Genomic DNA, 22,160 nt, shown 5'->3' with positions numbered 1-22,160 from the left:
TTTCTCTAATAAATTGTTCCTTAATTCATTTTTTTTCGAAATGGGAGCATCGCCTCTGCACACAACTTTTCTTTATTAAATTATTCGTAATGCCTTACAAAGGAGATACAAAGATCAAACTCGAAGCCACCTTTCCAGCGATAACTCGCTATACCTGCAAGAGCGATGAAGGGGGTGACCATGAACAGGGTCATTACTCTGATAATACACCAACGCACATTATCTAAAAACTGAATGCCTTCCCAAGCCGCCAATTGACCGGTGAGAAGCACAACCAGTCAAGCGGACCCTGAGCGTACGCCATTACACATGCCGCAGAAATCGCTACCACCGTCTTCCTCACACCCATCTTCAAGAAGGATCACCGCATTGATCTTGCCAGACCTGCCGTCGATGTCACCATGACGTCAGACAGCTCCACCATCCTGCACGTGTCCAGCAGTCCACGCCCGTCTTCGATACACTGCAGCTCCACGCCGCAGAGAATCATCGACGTCAACGTGGCAGGTGAACACCACTCCACCAAGATCCACCTCCATCCACCGAAAACCTCCATTGGCCTCTCTGACCATGCACAACTCCATGAAGGATGCCATCAGGAGGGAAACGACTTGGTAGCGCCGCCATCATCTGATCCATGGATCTAGGGTTTCCCCGGAGCGGCACGAGTGGGCAAACATGGGCTGCAATGGCGATGCCTTCAACAAGGTAACGACGTGTGAAACGCCGCCATCGCCCGCCGTGACCGGAGTCGGGGCTCGGTTTTCACCGGCATCGGCGCTTTCCCAACTCGCCTTGGAGACCAACCGGCCAACCACCTCCGGCGAAGGAGGAGGCCGCCACCACCATGCTCCTCGTGCCTCGGAACAGCCTAGAAACCTGCATGAATCGCGTCACACAACACTACAGCAGGATGACCACAACCCTGAGCCCGTCAGGGCCCAGATCGGACCCGAACCACCGCTGCCGCCCGCCAAACGCTGGATATCATCGGGATATCTGGTCGCCACCGCTCCATGGCACCACCGTCGACCAGGCCGATGCGGATCGCCGCCGCCGGCGGTGTGAAACCACGCCCCCATGCCTGTCGCGGTCGAGGAAGTCCGTCGCCGCCGCCACGCCTCCAGGGCTTTGCCCGGCGGCGCCTCAGGCGGAGGCGGCGGGAGGGAGGCGCCTAAGGGAGGGGGAGGAGGGGGAGCAGCTAGGGGCCGCCCGGCGCGGCGCCGCCGCACGGATGCGGGAGGGTTAGGTTAGTTCCTTAATTCAATTGATTGGGAATTATAAATTTACTAAAACTAGTTTTATTTTGGACCCATCACTCACAATTGTTAGTTACATAATGCATGGTCTATATTATATAAATATATTGTGATGAAATCTTAAGAACTGGAAATAGGTGAAACAGATGAAAGGACAATTTGCACCCTCTTTCAATGGTGGTGCTTCGACTTGAACCGATGACCGAGCGAGCAGGAAGCGTCAAGCTGGACCGGTGAACAATAGACACAGACACAGGCAGCCGTGTGGTAGCCACTTTTCTAACGTACATTATCGCTCGATCAATATATATGGCGCATTATCGATCGGATGGGGGCGGAAATCAAGGGAGAAAAATCAATCAATCACAGGGGGTTTATACGTTTAAGAAAAACTAGAGTATGGTACGTCGTCTTTCCTCCAATTCAATCAATTGATTGATGATGATTTTTTTCCTTTTTGCATGCTTTCCCTCCAATCTCTGCTATCAGTTTTGGTAAAACTTGATCTGCTCACGATCCCCTCCAATCTCTTCTCCATTTAAAGGAGGGACAGCATCCATCGGAATCCCAACGCCAACACCAACGCGAACGCCGTTTCCATGGCCTCAAGTCCCAGCCGCTCCGCCTCCTCCGAGTATGACACCACTTCCGGCAGCTCCGACCACAGCGAGGTTGAGCAGCAGCCTCCGCACTCTGGCTCCGACCACGATGGCCACGACAGCTACGAAGAAGAATCTGACGAGGAGATGGGGGTAATGGGGCGGCGCCAAAGCCACCACCGTCAGCCTCCAACGATGTGCTCATGGATTCAGAGTCCGAGGACGACGAGGTGCTTTCCAAGAAGGCTCCCAGCGCTTCCGCCCTTCAGTCTTCATCTGAGGAAGACACATCTTCCGGCAGCTCCAACCATGATGAGGTGAAGCAGCAGCCTTCACCCCTTGCTGAGAAACAGAACGTCGGCTCCTATGATGATGTCGGCGACAGCGACGAAGAAGAATCCGACGAGGATAATGTGGTGGCGCAAAAGCCATCACTGTCAGACTCCAACGACATGGTCCCAGATTCACAGTGCGAGGATGGCGTGGTGCCTCCCAAGACCTACAGGAAGGCCACCAGCCCCTCCGCCCCTCAGTCCTCATCTGAGGAAGGCGATGATTCCACTGGCTCCGGAGACGGGGAAGAAGAATCAGACGAGAAGGATCAAGTCCCAGATACTGAATCCAACCCCAACGAGGCGCTGCCGCCCAAGCCAACGCCCCTTCCAGAGGAGAGTCTGCCCGTAGCCACTGATCCCACCGAGAAGCCCGAGCCCAAGAGGAAGCTCTCGCCGACGGCCCAGTTGCCTCAGCTGAAGAGGATCCGGCCGGCTGAGGTTACCCAAGATGATATGGCTAGGAGGGATTTGGAAAAGCTTTTTAAGGAAAAGTGTAGTTCTTACAAGCACCTCGGCCCCAGGATGCTGGCGCTGGAGAAGGAGTATACAGGCATCGAGGTTCCATTCTTGATGATGGATGACAACAAGGCTCGAGAACTCGAAGGTAATCTACACAAGCTGGAGAACTTTGTGACCAATGCATTAATCAAGTCGCTTAAGAGGTCAGTTGACTAATCATCTACAACTCTACTACCATGTGCTTACATATGTTTCGTTTCACACTACACTGCCTGGATAGTTACTTTATTATGACCTCCCAAAGCTGAATTAAATCAACATGGACAAGATAATTTCAAATTGACTTTGTTATATAGCACACAATTATCCTTTATCTATTTCAGTGCCAATCTATGTTAGAATATATAGGACGGTCATGTATATCAGATTTGTACTTGATGTATAATAGATGATTGCATTTGATGGGGGTTAGCACATGGCGTAAGAACTGTTGCATTCAGTGGCGGCAAAAAGGATTCTGCTTGCATAACACACAATTAACTTACAAGTTGTTGAAGTTCATTATTAGATTTTAAATCTTTAATCATGCTTCACCATTGTCAAGTTTGTTTGTATGTAGTTCAGGTTCTAGGAAGTGTAGCCTGGTATGGAGCATGGTGAGATGCTTGTGCCCTTCGGGGCGGCATATATGCCAGAAGCCGAGTGCTGTATGAAGTAGCTGCACAAAACTAGTCGACACAACATGCATAAATTAGTTAGTGCATGGCCAATTGTTTCCGTCAAATAGATTGGTGCATGCAGGTCGTCCTAGTGGAGAGATTCCAGGACTGAATTAGCTAGTTACATGCATCTTAGACATCCAAGAGTTAGAAATGGTCATGGTTAGATAGTGGATTAGTGCATGGGTTAGTGGCACGGTTAGTGTGTGAGTGCATGAAGTTAGTGGTTAGTGGATGGTTAGATAGTGGATTAGTGCATGGGTTAGTGGCACGGTTAGTGTGTGTGTGCATGGAGAAGTAGAAGAGAAGAAAACAGAGCCGAGAGATTCAGACAAATGCAATGTCCCATTTCATCATCAATTTGAAGTGCTTACATATGTTCACCAATCAGTTTATACCATTTTATTTGTACCTATTATCTGGTTTATATTTTATTACAGAGTATTATAAATAAGGCGTGTTTTATTATCCCAGTATATGATTCATTTCCGTAATAGATTTTTTTTTTTGAGTTTGGATATCCACTTAATCTAGTAAATATTGAGTAGTTAAAACATCCAGTTGATTTGTATGCAGTATCACGATTCTTATGTATGTGCTTGAAATTTATCTTATTCTCCTGCTCCTGCTCATTGACTGATTGTTCTATACATTTGTTCTTTATATATAATCACACTTCTGATAGTAGCAATCTAGCGATGAAATGGCTCTGACTTTGACTTGCCAATTTGTTGTAGCCCTGGAGTGTGAAGCGACTGTGGACTCTATCGACCAACATGACGAATAAACTCGAAGTGGGTCAACATTAGACCATGTCGGAATTTGGTTATTCAGTTTTTATGCTGCTCAGTATCTATAAATACTCTATGGAGGTATTAGCGTTACCAAGGTTTTGTCTAGGGCGGACATGTCTGAACTACAGATGTAAAGCTCTAAGGATTTGGATCTCAGAACTGGGTCATATTTTGCCGAAATTATATATGCAACCGAAGTTTATCTATTGCGTCATGCTGTTGTTGATGTGAGCTAGGTCATTGTGTGACTTGTGTGCTGAGTGCATTGTGCATGGAAGCAACCACAACGCATCGCTCTTCTGTTTCATTATTTTTGTGATATGATTGTGGGTGTAGCAATAATTAGTATTCCTCCGTTCCTAAATGTATTTTTTTAAAAAGAGTAGGCCTAGGCCCTGCGTTAAATTAATAACGCCACAACGGCAAAGTACAAAGTGCTGAAGATCAGCTTACAGGCAACTCACACCACAAGAAAGCAACAACAAGAAACACAACATCGTGGCCGAGACCCTCGTCCATCCGCTTGATCAACATAGGAGGAGACACGCCGGGAAGGACCGCCATTGGAGAGCACCAGTCTTCGTCATCACTTGGCGAGCCGTCGAAGTAAGAGCACCCGCTCCCGCCTCCGAAGAAGGACCCTTCCTTCTCGCCCAGGATCGAGGGCGCCGCACCGTCGCGAGGGGGAAAAGCTCCCCAGAGCACGGAGGTCATACTAGACAGTAGCCCAGAACAGGGGAAGCAACAGGGGCACCTCCGCGCGCGAACCCGCGGACAACATCTACAACCGCCGCATAGACCAACCAACAAGACGCAAGCTTTAGAACTACAGTCGCCAACCGAAGACACGGCGGAGCCGCCACGGGCAACCCCCAGAACACACAGCTCGTCACCCCTCCACCAGCCAAGGCGGCGCCTTCAGCAAAGGAACGGCGTCACCACGCCGCCGCCGCCCATTCCGAAAGAATTTGGTTTTCACCCGGGTGGAGGAGGGGGGGAGGAAGAAGAACCTCGTCGGCGCCTCCAGGGAGGGTAACGGCGCAGAGCGTCGTCGCCAACGTGACCGCCCCGTCGGTCAAGGGTTTCCCCCGGCCCAGCGCTTCCAATCCCGACGCCCTGACGTTGCAGACCCGGCGAGCTCGCCAGGCACCGGCAACACCAGGTCGGGAACCGCACAACAGGAAATCACCGTCTTCAGATCTGAGGTGGGGGACGGGGTCCTCCGCCCCGCGAGCAGCAGCCTCCGCTCCCTCGCCGCCCGCGCAGCCAAGAGGAGCAGCCCACAGCACCGGCCGGCGCCCCTGCCGTCGGCAGCGCCGCCCTCAACCTTCGAGGCCGCCGCCTCAGATCCCAGGCTCCCACCGGAACAGGGAGCCGCCGGACACCACCAAGGCCCACGTCCGCTCCAGCCGGAGAAGAACGGAGCAGGAAGCGCCGGCCGAGCTCCCGCGCCGCTAGAGACGATCTCCGCGCGTGTTCCTCCCCCGATCTCCGCGCTGGAGGGCCGAGAGCCAAGAGCCCCGCCGCCCCCTTCACCGGCGTCGCGAGCTTGGCCGCCGGCGCCTCGGGGGGCGGCGAGGAGGAGGAGACAGGGGTGGGGAGGGGGTGTGGCGGCGGCTAGGGTTCCGCCCCCTCGGTCGCCAGGAGGAGGCGACCCGAGGAGACGAGACGGGTCTGGAAAACGTTTTTAAATGTATTTTTTTAGAAAGCTTGTTTAGCTTTCTGAAAAGTCTTATAGTTTTGAACGAAGGCAGTACTTCCTTAAATTGTTGTTGTGCAACTTGGCCAGGGAGTGCACTGCTCGCGACGCGTGGTCATGTGGTAGTTCAATTCACCGAGTACCGAAGCTGGAGCACGAGACGGTAGATCGGCGTCCTACAGGTGTGGCTTGGGAAGTTGTGGCTTGGGAAGTCGCCTCGAACTGGAAATATCCATGCTCTTTCCCAATTGTCCTCCTCTCTTTAGCTAAGCGATTCAACCATTTTTTAGCCCTGGGTCTGGACTCTAGACTAGAGGCGTCTATACCCAGGAATAGGATGGTGTGGATTGCAGCATTGGAGCTCCGACGCCTTCGCCCCAACACCATGGATGGATATGCTACTACTGGTCTCTTGGGTCGTTGGTTGCTATGTAGGCTTATTTGTGTTGCCACTCTCCCTCTCCGTAGTTGCCTCCGACACGCCCTTGCCAAGAGCTCCCATCGCAGCCCTCCTTACACCCTCACGACCAAGGAACACGAGCAACACCGCCACCACGTGGTGCGCCGCATAGCTGTTGTGCATCCGCCATCCAGAGATGCCGCTCCAACATCTGTGTAAACCAACCTCACTCGCCGCAACGATGAGCCACAAGTGCACATCTAGCCACCCCTCCTGCCGCACCCATGCTTCACTGCCACCAGAAGCGTCATGCCTCCACCGACGACGAACTACCAAACCCTAGGGGACGACACAGATATGAACCATGAGGTACCACATGATCGATGGATTTTCGGTGATAAAACTACTAGACGCATAAGCCGAGCCGGCAGCCATGGCCATGGAAGACCGAGAACCTACCCGATCTGCAGCCACACATGTGCAGACTGCGCCATAGGGAACGTCAAACAGAGCGCGATTCCTGCCCTTGCGTGTGAGATGCGCACCCGAGCACATATGCGGCCTCCAACGCACCGGCACCGCCCAACCGCTATCGACCCAATCCATGAAGACCACCGACATGATTAGAAGCCAAAGAGCACGAGAAAGAAACCTGTGGAGCAGGAGGAAGGAATGGGATGGGGCATCGCTACCGCGGCAAGCAGGCTGGCCAGCAGCCGCTTGTGACAACAACAGGGAGCAAAGCGCTAGGAATGACAAGTTTTTTGTTCCGTTACCATTTATTGGTGAATTTTCATTCTCATGCTACACACCTCTCATTTCTTCCTAGAAATTCTACCTTGGTGGTTTCTACAGCTTAATTCTTCTGGAAATCTGATAAACCTGCATCTTGTTGTAAACCTTGGTCTTCTAGCTGCTTCATCTTTGTCCTAATTAAAATATGTATTGCCCCAAATACTTTCATATTCTTGTACCTTCTTGCTATGTGGTCAAATGGTACTATGCGTCTCTTTTATAGGCTTGAGTATGCTCTAATAGCATGCCACATTGCCACATAGGCGGTGACTCCTCATTTCCCTGAATGACTAAACTACCTATTGTCAAGCTCTCACACATAGGCATGACTAGGGGTTCATGTCATTGGAGATATTTACTAGCGGGTAACTATCCCATGTGGCATGATCATTATCCCAGTATAGTATTTATTTTAGGACATGCCACTACATGGGCTTTGGGCTGATTTGGTCATGTGGGTTTAATATTCAAGACTGACCAACTTATATAAGTGGCATGAATTTCATATTTAAGTTAAATTTTGAATTGCAAAGGTGGGCTGATTTAAGAAAGATACTTCTTTCTTATATGGTTTAATAAATGTTAATTTGGAACCTCGGTTTGATAAACATGCATTGTGAGCTTTATGGGTCTTGCACTAGTAGGAAAAGCCTCATCAGTGGCGCACCAAAAATGGATTCTGTGGCGCACGGGAGGTGCGCCACAGAAACGTCGCCACAAAAATAAGGTTTCTGTGGCGCACCTGCCCATGCGCCACAGAATTAAGGTTTCTGTGGCGCACTTGTTTTTAGGTGCGCCACAGAAAAGCGTGCGCCACAAAATTGGTTTTCAGTGCGCCAAAGAATTTGCTTGTATTATACACGATTTTGTGCTGCCTGCTATACACATGCAGTTTATAGACAGCAATACAGATATACAGGTTATATACAACAACATTCAGATATAATATAAATATCATCTACATTGCACAGATATAACATAGACATCATCATCACATTACTTAGAGCCGGTCGAGATACATATATAGTGGCAAGTGTCAAATGTTTTGCATACAACTCTTAATTCATACAAAATTCACAATTTCGAGATACAAAGTAGTCTTCATCCGGTTCCTCCTTTGCTCCCTCATCTCTACCCACCAGGCTCGCTTGCATCGGGGTCCTTCATCCAGTTCCTACTATGATGAAAATGGAAGAAAGTGAGACCAACAAGTCCGATGCACAAGAGAAATGGAATAAATGCCTCATACATTGTTGGTCAACACAAATATTAACATTCAGGGACGGTGTAAGTGAGACCAAGTCCGATGCACAAGAGATTGATATTTGTGCTATCTTACTAGGCTCACTTACGCCGCCCCCGAGTGTACGGTGACCAAACATTTTAATCATCGGCATTTTGAAAATCTCAAAGCAAATGGAATGACAAAATGGAATAAGTGCCTCATACATTGTTGGTCAACACAAATACTATGGTCAGAAACCATAGTTGCAGTATACACCGCAGTATACTTTGCAGAAGGGCCCCCTTTCCCCGGTCGCCGTTCCGTGAACGGGTGCTTGACGACACAACGACGCCGATCTGCCTCTCCGACGCAGAACCACGACAGTCCCTCGCCGTCCAGTGAACGAGTCCTTGATGCAAAGACCGTGCCGGCCTGCCCAGCATTATGCCGGGCCGTGTTGCCGCGCTTCAGGCCGTGTGTCCCGCGCCCTGCGCAGTCGCCTTCTTGCCCGGTGAACCAATAGACTGATCGTTGGAATAAGGAAACCGATGACGGCCGGTCGCAAGATTAAATTGCGATCGGCCGTCATCGGCTTCCTTATTCCAACGATTAGTCTATTCGTTCACCGGGCAAAAAGCGAAGAGTGCAGGGCGCTTGAGACACGGCCTGAAGCACGGCAACAGGGGTCGGCATGATGCTAGGGAGGCGGACACCATCTTTGCATTAAGGACTCGTTCACGCATCGGACGGCGAGAGAAGAAAAGTGGTGATGCACCGGAGAGGCAGGTCGGCGTTGTTGTCTCGTCAAAGACTCGTTCACGGAACGGCGGCCGGGGAAAGGGGGACCCGTCTACAAAGTATATTGCGGCGTATAGGTGACCAAACATTCTAATCATCGGCACTAAAATGGAAGAAAGAGCCAAGTGGTATCTCAACTAGATATCATATGCCTCATACTTTGTTGGTCGAAAGAAATATTAACATTCCGGGATGGGGTCGGTGAGGCCGGGTAGAATGCACAAGAGATTGATATTTGTGCCATCGCACCGAGCTCACCGGCCCCACCCTGCAGTATACAAGTGACCAAACAATTTAATCATCGGCACTAAAATGGAAGAAAGGCCAATGCAATTAAGAAGTAGCTAGTATGAACTAAATGGAATGCCTCATACTTTGTCGGTCAAAACAAATATTTTTAGGGATGGAGTAAGCGAGGCCAGGTAGGATGCACCAGAGATTGATATTTGTGCCATCACACCAGGCTCACTTGCTCCACCCCCGAGTGTACGAGTGATCGACCAATCATCTAATCATCGGCAAGTACAAAAACACCAACAAACCAGCAACCATGGTGACATAAGTCAAGATGCTCAAACACACATAGCATGCATGGAGCAGATGCTCCAAAGGGATTATTCATCACTTGGTATATAGACTAAGTGATGCTGGCAAAAGAGAGGCCAATCCAGAACCAGTAAATCCAGTAAGTGATAGATATGCCTAAACAAGCAACAACACATAGCATATCCCAGCTAACCAGATGAGACAAGTCTTGGTAGCCAACTGAATCACCTAGCACCACCTAGCCTTTTAAAACCATCGAAACAGTCCTTTTTCTTCAAAGGATACCACAGGTGGCATTCATTTACATGATCCCCTACCGTGGATATCTCTATTTTCATCAAAGCCAACAAGAAAAGGATACCACAGTGGCATTCATTTACATGATTCCCTAATGTGAATATCTCTATTTTAGTATACCATCATAAGCATTCCATTTAAATCACACATTTTAGTATCTGTTCTTATCCAAGTTTTTGCCTCAGCCTTTGCATCATTGGCTGAGCCAAGACATCAAGCATCTGGCCAGGGAGCATTCTTTCTTTTTAGGGAACTATATGAACTATATGCACATGATCTAGTAAGCATCCCCACTAATCAGAGCATTATAAGCATAGTAGCATACCATAAGCTCACAAGAATCCATCAAGTAAATCTTCACAAGGATACCATAGTAGCATACCATAAGCTCACAAGAATCCATCATTTTCTTCACAAGGATACCACAGTAGCATACCATAGTAGCATTTCATGCATTTAAATGAACCAGTAGCATCAAAACCAACCAAATGTCCAACTAGCAAGCAATACCAAGTGAGCAAGTCTTCATTACCTTGTACAGGTTCAGACATGGATTTATTTCCAACAAAGGATGGAAATCAAATTAACATCATTGAATTAAATTGAATCATTACCATCACATGGTTCATCAATAACAAGTGGCAGTAAACCTCCACAAACAACAGGTACATATGATCCAGTAAGCCACACATGCATAGCAAGTGATATAAGTTGACAATAACCAACACCAATATGTAGTAGCAGCATAGAAGTGTCACTGATATAGAACACTCCAATAAGCATCACTAGCTCACCAGTTAATGGTAAGCAAGTACAGAGAGGCATAGACAATTTATATTGCTTAAGACAAGCAACAACAAGGATTAGCAGCATAACAATATACTAACCACTAGCAATCCAGGCTCCAAATGGAACCTTTAGAGCAGATATATATAAGGCCAATATAGCATGTCACTCCAAATGAAACTATCCATATGCAGGCAACAAAGTAATTTATTCAGATACTGCACATGAGCAGCATCACTGAATCAAAGAAACTAGCAGCAATGCATCCAGAGCAACAACATCAATGCATCCAGAGCAACAGCAATGCATCCAGAGCAGCAGCAGCACAACCTAGAAGCACGAGCATTTCGTCAAGCACTTTGTGCTCGCGTGTGAGAGGAAGAGGGAGGGGAGGGGAGAGAGTTCACCGACGATAGGGGCGGAGGAGGAGGTTGACGACGACGGCAGCGGTGGAGGAGGAGGAGGACGCGGCGGCTCCTCCACCTTCACGCGACGGCGGCCCCTCCACGCGGCGGCCCCTCCTCGCCGTAGCGGCAGCTTGTGCTGCAGGTGGCGGGGATGGGAGGACCGCGGCGGCATGCGGCCCTCGCGGAGGAAGGCGGCGGAGACGGCGATGGCGACGACCATGGCGGCGCGCGGCGGATCGGAGGAGAGGGGAGAGGGGAGAGGGGAGGGGAGAGGGGAGAGGGGAGAGGGGAGAGGTGAACAGGCGGGGGAGGGCACGGGCGAGATGATATAAGTTACCTTAATTCTGTGGCGCACCCGAGCAAGTGCGCCACAGAATCAACTACTTCTGTGGCGCACCGAAGCACGTGCGCCACAGAAAGAGTTATTTCTGTGGCGCAGCACGCCGTGTGCGCCACAGAAATACCTACACTAATAATTGGTGGTGGCAGGATGTGGGCCCCATACAATTTCTGTGGCGCAATGTTCAGCAGTGCGCCACAAAATTAAGCTATTTCTGTGGCGCACCTAGCATGGTGCGCCACAAAATAACATTCTGAGAACTAAGCTCTGCCTATAAGGGTTTTCCTACTAGTGTTGTGTATATTAGAATGAATTGAATTATATGTGTTTTTCAAATCTTTTAATATTTAAACTCCGCGAACATTATTTCCAACCCGTGAACATTTTTTCGAACCGTGAACAAATTTTTTTTGTCTCCATTTCTATTATCTCTTTTTAATTTTATGTTTATTTCAGTTTATTTAATTTTATGTTTTTGGTTACTACATGAATAAGCCATTTTTTGTAACCCGTGGTTTTTTTTTGAATTCACATATATTATTTTGAAACCATGAACATTTATTTTGAACCCGTTAGCATGTGTTCCGTGAAGATTAGTTTCAATCCTCATGAACATATCTTTTCTAACCCATGAACACTTTTGTTGATTCTCGCTATGCTTTTTTCAAACCATGTGGACACAATTTTATAGGAGTCCGTGAAACACGAATATTTATATTACTAGTTGAATGCTCGTGCGTTGCTACGGGTTCACCAACTTAGACTTAGATATGTTGATCAAAGTATCTAGTCAAAAATATATATGCATCGCCTAAAGCTTATGTCTGAGTATTCTACTCAATAAATTTTGTGTGACCATTTTCAAGTTTATTTTCTCTCCGCATATTGAGAAGAATGCATGTGAAAATTGCATAGCTAATGGTGTATGGATCTCAAAACAAAATGGTCACTACGAGAAGCGGTAGCACGCCGATGACTCCACACTTCAATTCGAGCATCCACCATCTTCTCTCAGTGTCCGAGGAGAAGGATGCAATTGCCTGTATGTTGTGGTGGCTTCCCATGCATCACACCATTTTTCCAGATCGAGAATAACAAGATATTGAAAAATTGTGAATGATACGGGCATGGAGGCCTATGTGGAGGCCAATTTCAGGACTCCACCAAGTTAGGTGGTACGCCATCGAGGATTCAGGAGTGACACGCTAGGACGACCTACGCTATGTAATAATTAAGTCTAAGGTTGTGTCATTCATTCTATGTTAGGAAATAATGTAGCAAGAACAATTAGGATTAAATTAGTGTTGTGTTTGGTTTTGGGCCTGTCCAAACCAAACCAGGGTAGGCCCATAGTGGGGCGCCCCAGCCCAGCAAGGGCTGGCCGGCCACCTCCCCCTCATATAAGGAGGTGGGATGGCTAGGGTTTAGGCAGACAAGTTTAGACTAATGTTTAGGGTTTACCCCATTGCGTGTGTTCACGTGTATCATCCCTCTGGGGGTACGGCGCTGCCGTTTATCTATTATATCCGCTGCGAAAGTATTGTGTTCATCAAGGATTATCTAGCTCAAGATTTGAGGCGTATCGTTCATCGATCCGTTGCTTGCTGGATTCGTTCCCTCTTCTCCAGGCTGGATAGGATCTCCCAATGATGCGATGAACGCAGCCTGGAGAAGGCACAGAGGCAGCAGGCCGAGGCCCTCCTTACTCAGCACCAGCAGCAGATGGCGATGCAGCAGCAGATGATGTTGTGGATGACACGGAAGCTCACTGCCCATGATGCCCACTTATCGGTGAGTTCTTTCTCATAGAACCGAAGACGAAGCCTAATTCCATACATGATGCGGGGTGGCCTTTGGACACCTATGATGGCGTGTATTTCACACGTTCGTTGGGCAACCCCAAGAGGAAGGTATGATGAGCACAGCAGCAAGTTTTCCCTCAGAAAGAAACCAAGGTTTATCGAACCAGGAGGAGCCAAGAAGCACGTTGAAGGTTGATGGCGGCGGGATGTAGTGCGGCGCAACACCAGAGATTCCGGCGCCAACGTGGAACCCGCACAACACAACCAAAGTACTTTGCCCCAACGAAACAGGTGAGGTTGTCAATCTCACCGGCTTGCGCTGTAACAAAGGATTAACCGTATTGTGTGGAAGATGATTGTTTGCAGAGAAAACAGTAGAAACAAGTATTGCAGTAGATTGTATTTCAGTAAAGAGAATTGGACCGGGGTCCACAGTTCACTAGAGGTGTCTTTCCCATAAAACGAACAACATGTTGGGTGAACAAATTACAGTTGGGCAATTGACAAATAAAGAGAGCATGACCATGCACATACATATCATGATGAGTATAGTGAGATTTAATTGGGCATTACGACAAAGTACATAGACCGCCATCCAACTGCATCTATGCCTAAAAAGTCCACCTTCGAGGTTATCATCCGAACCCCTCCGAGTATTAAGTTGCAAACAACGGACAATTGCATTAAGTATGGTGCGTAATGTAATCAACAACTACATCCTTAGACATAGCATCAATGTTTTATCCCTAGTGGCAACAAGCACAACACAACCTTAGAACTTTCTCACATTGTCCCAGGTGTCAATGCGGCATGAACCCACTATCGAGCATAAGTACTCCCTCTTGGAGTTAAAAGCATCTACTTGGCCGGAGCATCTACTAATAACGGAGAGCATGCAAGATCATAAACAACACATGTATAACTTTGATAATCAACATAACAAGTATTCTCTATTCATCGGATCCCAACAAACGCAACATATAGAATTACATATAGATGATCTTGATCATGATAGGCAGCTCACAAGATCCGACAATGATAGCACAATGGGGAGAAGACAACCATCTAGCTACTGCTATGGACCCATAGTCCAGGGGTAGACTACTCACACATCACACCGGAGGCGACCATGGCGGCGTAGAGTCCTCCGGGAGATGAATCCCCTCTCCGGCAGGGTGCCGGAGGCGATCTCCAGGATCCCCCGAGATGGGATCGGCGGCGACGGCGTCTCAGTAATGTTTTCCGTATCGTGGCTCTCGGTACTGGGTGTTTCGTCACGGAGGCTATTTGTAGGCGGAAGGACAAGTCGAGAGGCGGCACGGGGGGCCCACACCACAGGCCGGCGCGGCCAAGGGGGGGGCCGCGCCGCCCTAGGGTTTGGCCACCCCGTGGCCCCTCTTCGTCTCGTCTTCGGTCTTCTGGAAGCTTCGTGAGAAAATAGGCCTCTGGGCTTTTATTTCGTCCAATTCCGAGAATATTTCTTTACTAGGATTTCTGAAACCAAAAACAGCGAGAAAACAAGCAATCGGCACTTCGGCATCTTGTTAATAGGTTAGTTCCGGAAAATGCACGAATATGATATAAAGTGTGCATAAAACATGTAGATAACATCAATAATGTGGCATGGAACACAAGAAATTATCGATACGTTGGAGACGTATCGGCATCCCCAAGCTTAGTTACGCTCGTCCCGAGCGAGGTAAAACGATAACAAAGATAATTTACGGAGTGACATGCCATCATAATCTTGATCATACTATTTGTAAAGCATATGTAGTGAGTGCAGCGATCAAGACAATGTGTATGACATGAGTAAACAAGTGAATCATAAAGCAAAGACTTTTCATGAATAGCACTTCAAGACAAGCATCAATAAGTCTTGCATAAGAGTTAACTCATAAAGCAATAATTCAAAGTAAAGGTATTGAAGCAACACAAAAGAAGATTAAGTTTCAGCGGTTGCTTTCAACTTGTAACATGTATATCTCATGGATATTGTCAACATAGAGTAATATAATAAGTGCAATAAGCGAATATGTAGGAATCAATGCACAGTTCACACAAGTGTTTGCTTCTTGAGGTGGAGAGAAATAGGTGAACCGACTCAACATTGAAAGTAAAAGAATGGTCCTCATAGAGGAAAAGCATCGATTGCTATATTTGTGCTAGAGCTTTGATTTTGAAAACATGAAACAATTTTGTCAACGGTAGTAATAAAGCATATGCATCATGTAAATTATATCTTATAAGTTGCAAGCCTCATGCATAGTGTACTAATAGTGCTCGCACCTTGTCCTAATTAGCTTGGACTACCTGGATTATCACCGCAATACATATGCTTTAACCAAATTTCACAAAGGGGTACCTCTATGCCGCCTGTACAAAGGTCTAAGGAGAAAGCTCGCATTTGGATTTCTCGCTTTTGATTATTCTCAACTTAGACATCCATACCGGGACAACATAGACAACAGATAATGGACTCCTCTTTTAATGCTTTAAGCATTCAACAACAATTAATTCTTTTCTCATTAGAGATTTGAGGATGTTTGTCCAAAGCTGAAACTTCCACCATGGAACATGGCTTTAGTTAGCGGCCCAATGTTCTTCTCTCACAATATGCATGCTCAAACCATTCAACTCGGTGTAGATCGCCCTTACTTCGGACAAGACGAACATGCATAGCAACTCACATGAAATTCAACAACGAGTTGATGGCGTTCCCCGATAAACATGGTTATCGCACAACAAGCAACTTAATAAGAGATAAAGTGCATAATTACATATTCAATACCACAATAGTTTTTAAGCTATTTGTCCCATGAGCTATATATTGCAAAGGTGAATGATGGAATTTTAAAGGTAGCACTCAAGCAATTTACTTTGGAATGGCTGGAAAATACCATGTAGTAGGTAGGTATGGTGGACACAAATGGCATAGTGGTTGGCTCAAGTATTTTGGATGCATGAGAAGTATTCCCTCTCGATACAAGGTTTAGGCTAGCAAGGCTTATTTGAAACAAACACAAGGATGAACCGGTGCAGCAAAACTCACATAAAAGACATATTGAAAGCATTATAAGACTCTACACCGTCTTCCTTGTTGTTCAAACTCAATACTAGAAATTATCTAGACCTTAGAGAAACCAAATATGCAAACCAAATTTTAGCATGCTCTATGTATTTCTTCATTAATGGGTGCAAAGCATATGATGCAAGAGCTTAAACATGAGCACAACAATTGCCAAGTATCACATTACCCAAGACATTTATAGCAATTACTACATGTATCATTTTCCAATTCCAACCATATAACAATTTAACGAAGGAGAAACTTCGCCATGAATACTATGAGTAGAAACCAAGGACATATTTGTCCATATGCTACAGCGGAGTGTGTATCTCTCCCATAAAGTGAATGCTAGGATCCATTTTATTCAAACAAAACAAAAACAAAAACAAACCGACGCTCCAAGAAAAAGCACATAAGATGTGGCCGAATAAAAATGTAGTTTCAGGGGAGGAACCTGATAAGCTTAGACGCTTGAGTCTTCTTGATATATGCAGGGGTGAACCACCGGGTGCATCCCAAAGCTTAGAGCTTTCACTCTCCTTGATCATGTTGCATCATACTCCTCTCTTGATCCTTGAAAACTTCCTCCACACAAAACTCGAAACAACTCATTAGAGGGTTAGTGCACAATATAAATTGACATATTCAGAGGTGACACAATCATTCTTAACACTTCTGGACATTGCATAATGCTACTGGACATTAGTGGATCAAAGAAATTCATCCAACATAGCGAAAGAGGCAATGCGAAATAAAAGGCAGAATCTGTCAAAACAGAACAGTTCGTATTGACGAATTTTAAAATGGCACCAGACTTGCTCAAATGAAAATGCTCAAATTGAATGAAAGTTGCGTACATATCTGAGGATCATGCACGTAAATTGGCAAAATTTTCTGAGCTTCCTGCAGGGCAGTGGGCTCAGATTCGTGACAGCAAAGAAATCTGGAACTGCGCAGTAATCCAAATCTAGTACTTACTTTTCTATCAACGGCTTAACTTGGCACAACAAAACTCAAAACTAAGATAAGGAGAGGTTGCTACAGTAGTAAACAACTTCCAAGACACAAAATAAAAACAAAGTACTGTAGGTAAAAACATGGGTTGTCTCCCATAAGCGCTTTTCTTTAACGCCTTTCAGCTAGGCGCAGAAAGTGTGTATCAAGTATTATCGAAGGGTGGTGCGTCAACCTTACCTTGGGCTTTACCCTTACCTTTCTTACTCTTTGGTCTAGGGAATACATGCCCGCATCCGGGTGTAGAGGTAAAATTTAGAGTGCCTTTCCCAACATCTATGACCGCTCCCATGAGTTTTAGCGAGAGATCTTCCAAACGTGATTTGTCCTGTCCCTACACATTCAATAACGAGATAATCGGTGGATACCGTCCTTCCAAGAAAGGTTGTGAAAACACCTTCAGCTATACCCTTAGGAATTACAACAGAGTTATCCGCAAGAGTTATTTCTTCTCCTCCTTCGGTGAGTTCCCATAGTGTCAAAGATTTATAAATATTTTCGAGGCATAAGGCAAAACTCAGACATAATATCACAACGAGCATAAAAAATTTCACCACCAATAGTAGTTTTAATGGTGGGCACCCACATTGAAGGTTCGAAGCTTAATGGAACATAATCATAGTATTCGCGAATTCGGTTATACACTTCTTTTAAGCAAGATATATCTGTTTCAATAGTGTTTAATTTATTATGCATACTAGCATGGGATGGATCAAAATTATTATCAGAGCTAAATGATGTAATCAATTTCCTTATAGCATTAAAAGCTTGGTCCCCATCACAATGAAGGAAATCTCCTCCCACTACAGCATCTAAGGCATATCTATAACGAAGAATAAGTCCAAAGTAGAAATTACTAAGGAGCAAGCTTAAGGTCATTTTAGGTTCAGTTTTACTATAAGAATCAAAAATTCTAGACCATGCTTCTTTGAAATTCTCTTCACCTCGTTTAAAAGTGAAGATTGATTCCTCAGGTGATAGAGTACCAACTACGGGACTAGACATGGTAACAAAAGTAACTAATTTTTTTGAATTTTTAGTGTAGAGTGCGAGACAGTAAATAAAGCAAACTAGATAAAGTAAATGCAAGTAAACTAATTTTTTTGTGTTTTTGATATAGCAAACAAGATAGCAAATAAAGTAAAACTAGCAACTAATTTTTTTGTATTTTGATATAATGCAGCAAACAAAGTAGTAAATAAAAGAAAGCAAGACAAAAACAAAGTAAAGAGATTGAGAAGTGGAGACTCCCCTTGCAGCGTGTCTTGATCTCCCCGGCAACGGCGCCAGAAAATATGCTTGATGGCGTGTATTTCACACGTTCGTTGGGCAACCCCAAGAGGAAGGTATGATGAGCACAGCAGCAAGTTTTCCCTCGGAAAGAAACCAAGGTTTATCGAACCAGGAGGAGCCAAGAAGCACGTTGAAGGTTGATGGCGGCGGGATGTAGTGCGGCGCAACACCGGAGATTCCGGCGCCAACGTGGAACCTGCACAACACAACCAAAGTACTTTGCCCCAACGAAACAGTGAGGTTGTCAATCTCACCGGCTTGCTGTAACAAAGGATTAACCGTATTGTGTGGAAGATGATTGTTTGCAGAGAAAACGGTAGAAACAAGTATTGCGAGTAGATTGTATTTCAGTAAAGAGAATTGGACCGGGGTCCACAGTTCACTAGAGGTGTCTTTCCCATAAAACGAACAGCATGTTGGGTGAACAAATTACAGTTGGGCAATTGACAAATAAAGAGAGCATGACCATGCACATACATATCATGATGAGTATAGTGAGATTTAATTGGGCATTACGACAAAGTACATAGACCGCCATCCAAGCGCATCTATGCCTAAAAAGTCCACCTTCGAGGTTATCATCCGAACCCCCTCCAGTATTAAGTTGCAAACAACAGACAATTGCATTAAGTATGGTGCGTAATGTAATCAACAACTACATCCTTAGACATAGCATCAATGTTTTATCCCTAGTGGCAACAGCACAACACAACCTTAGAACTTTCGTCATCTGTCCCAGTGTCAATGCGAGGCATGAACCCACTATCGAGCATAAGTACTCCCTCTTGGAGTTAAAAGCATCTACTTGGCCAGAGCATCTACTAATAACGGAGAGCATGCAAGATCATAAACAACACATGTATAACTTTGATAATCAACATAACAAGTATTCTCTATTCATCGGATCCCAACAAACGCAACATATAGAATTACATATAGATGATCTTGATCATGATAGGCAGCTCACAAGATCCGACAATGATAGCACAATGGGGAGAAGACAACCATCTAGCTACTGCTATGGACCCATAGTCCGAGGGGTAGACTACTCACACATCACACCGGAGGCGACCATGGCGGCGTAGAGTCCTCCGGGGAGATGAATCCCCTCTCCGGCAGGGTGCCGGAGGCGATCTCCAGGATCCCCCGAGATGGGATCGGCGGCGACGGCGTCTCAGTAATGTTTTCCGTATCGTGGCTCTCGGTACTGGGGGTTTCATCACGGAGGCTATTTTTAGGCGGAAGGACAAGTCGAGAGGCGGCACGGGGGGCCCACACCACAGGCCGGCGCGGCCAAGGGGGGGGGCCGCGCCGCCCTAGGGTTTGGCCACCCCGTGGCCCCTCTTCGTCTCGTCTTCGGTCTTCTGGAAGCTTCGTGAGAAAATAGGCCTCTGGGCTTTTATTTCGTCCAATTCCGAGAATATTTCTTTACTAGGATTTCTGAAACCAAAAACGACGAGAAAACAGACAAGCGGCACTTCGGCATCTTGTTAATAGGTTAGTTCCAGAAAATGCACGAATATGATATAAAGTGTGCATAAAACATGTAGATAACATCAATAATGTGGCATGGAACACAAGAAATTATCGATACGTTGGAGACGTATCAACCTACGCCTCAAGACCAACAAGTGCAGCCCCGACTATCATCGACGCTACACCATGGCCAAGGAGTCCCCCAAGTGGACCAACAACACAAACCCCCGCCATATATGTCAAGGTGAACTCCTTCCTCTCGACACTCGACCTCGTCAATACCTTGGATGGAATGCTACCTCATGTCGGTCTGTTACATGTCATTAGGTACAAGAGTCATCGAGGAACCGGAGAGAAGGAACTCCCATGGTGCAAGGAAGAGAGAAGAAGAAGAAGAAGAAGAAGGAAAGAAGAGAAGAAGGAAGAGGAAGAAGAGGCGGGAGGAAGAGGCCCAGCCGGCCCAGAGGCCGGCCAAACCGGGTCCCCAGGCCGGCCAGGCCGGTCCCAGGGCCGGTCAGACCGGGCCCCGGACCGGATCCACCCCGGCGACAACAGGCATCGTACCGACGCCAAACCGGGAAACTTTTGCGAACTTCCCGGTTGGCGGCCGGTTGACCGGCCCTGGCACCAGGCTGCCCGGTCTACAGCCGGTTGAAATCCGGTTGACCGGATTTCACGGGACAGACTCGACCGGAACCGGCCCGAGTCGACCAACCGCGTACCTTTTCGACCCAAGTCGCCTTGTACCTCTATATAAGCACCTAGGTCATCCCCTTTACCCCTTAGACAAGATTTAGGCTTAGAGATGACTTTGAGCTTTGTCTCCCTAGGGTTTCATCCCCTTTGTATCCAAGGCAACCCTTGATGGATGTATGGATTTGTGAGTGTGAGATTCTAGTGCTACCCACTCTCTCTCCCACTCCTTGATTCATCTCCCTCACCGATCTCTCACTCCGGGACGCGTCTCTCCCGGGTTGATTCTATTGGCGTGGTCCATCGAGCCACGGGGGTAAGTATCGATTGTATCGGGTTGGTGTGCGTGCGTGAGTTCCTCGTGTTCATCGTGTTCTTCGCGCTCTCCCTCTCTTCCCTTTGGATTTCGGGTCAACCGCAAGATCGGGCCACAAACGGGGTCTTAGACCTCATCATATGGTATCAAAGCCTTTGGTTTCCGCGGATTTGTCCCTCCACCCACCCAATTTTGTCTCTAAAAATTTTCCAAAAAATTCCCCAAAAATAGCCCTAATTTGCCTTTGGACGGATCTGCGATTTCGTTGCGTTTTGAGTGGTTTTGGTCCGTGGATTCGGTGTTGCTGTGCTTGATCTACTATTTCCCCAACTTTTAGCCTCCAATTCCATCGTTTCCCGTCGATTTGCTCTTTTGGTTTTGGTTTGGGGAAGAACAGGAGAGAGAAACCGCGAAACCCGGTTGAGAAACCGGTCAACCGGCCCCCAGACCGGACCATCCGGCGCAAGACCCGGCCGACCGGTCGCCAACCGGACAATCCGGTCCAGAGTCCGGTCAAACCGGATCCCAGACCGGGCGACGATCCACGCCCTCCTTCGAGCTCGTCTTCGGCTACCACCACCACCACCACCACCATCATCGCAGGTATAACTTGCAGTTTTCCCTTGTAACCCTCTTCCTTTTGCGATCTATCCTATCGAGACATTGCACGTGACCCCGATTGTGAGGTGTGTGTGTAGTGCGGAGTAAAGCTTCTAAGCAAACACTCGTGTGGCAAGATAGCAAAATCGAGCTAACGCTAACATAGTGCGAGAAAAAGCCGCAAAAACACAAAAAGAGTGCAAGACGCACCATACATACAAAAGAGTACAAGTGCCACCATAGATACAAAAGAGTGCAAGTGTCACCGTATACAAAAGAGTTACAAGCTTTTAAGCAAAAGAGAGAAGAGAAGAGAGGTCACGTGTGAATCTAGTTGTCTCTCCGTTGCAACCAAAGCTTTGCCTCTCCTTGTGTTAGTGTGACATCGAGCACCCTTACATACACTTTTCCGCTCACTTTTGGTTGCACTAACCCCAC

The sequence above is a fragment of the Lolium rigidum genome, chromosome 6 (assembly GCF_022539505.1).
Source record: "Lolium rigidum isolate FL_2022 chromosome 6, APGP_CSIRO_Lrig_0.1, whole genome shotgun sequence".
Classification (NCBI taxonomy): Eukaryota; Viridiplantae; Streptophyta; class Magnoliopsida; order Poales; family Poaceae; genus Lolium; species Lolium rigidum.
The sequence above is the reverse complement of the archived record's forward strand: the minus strand, read 5'-3'. Positions refer to the sequence as shown.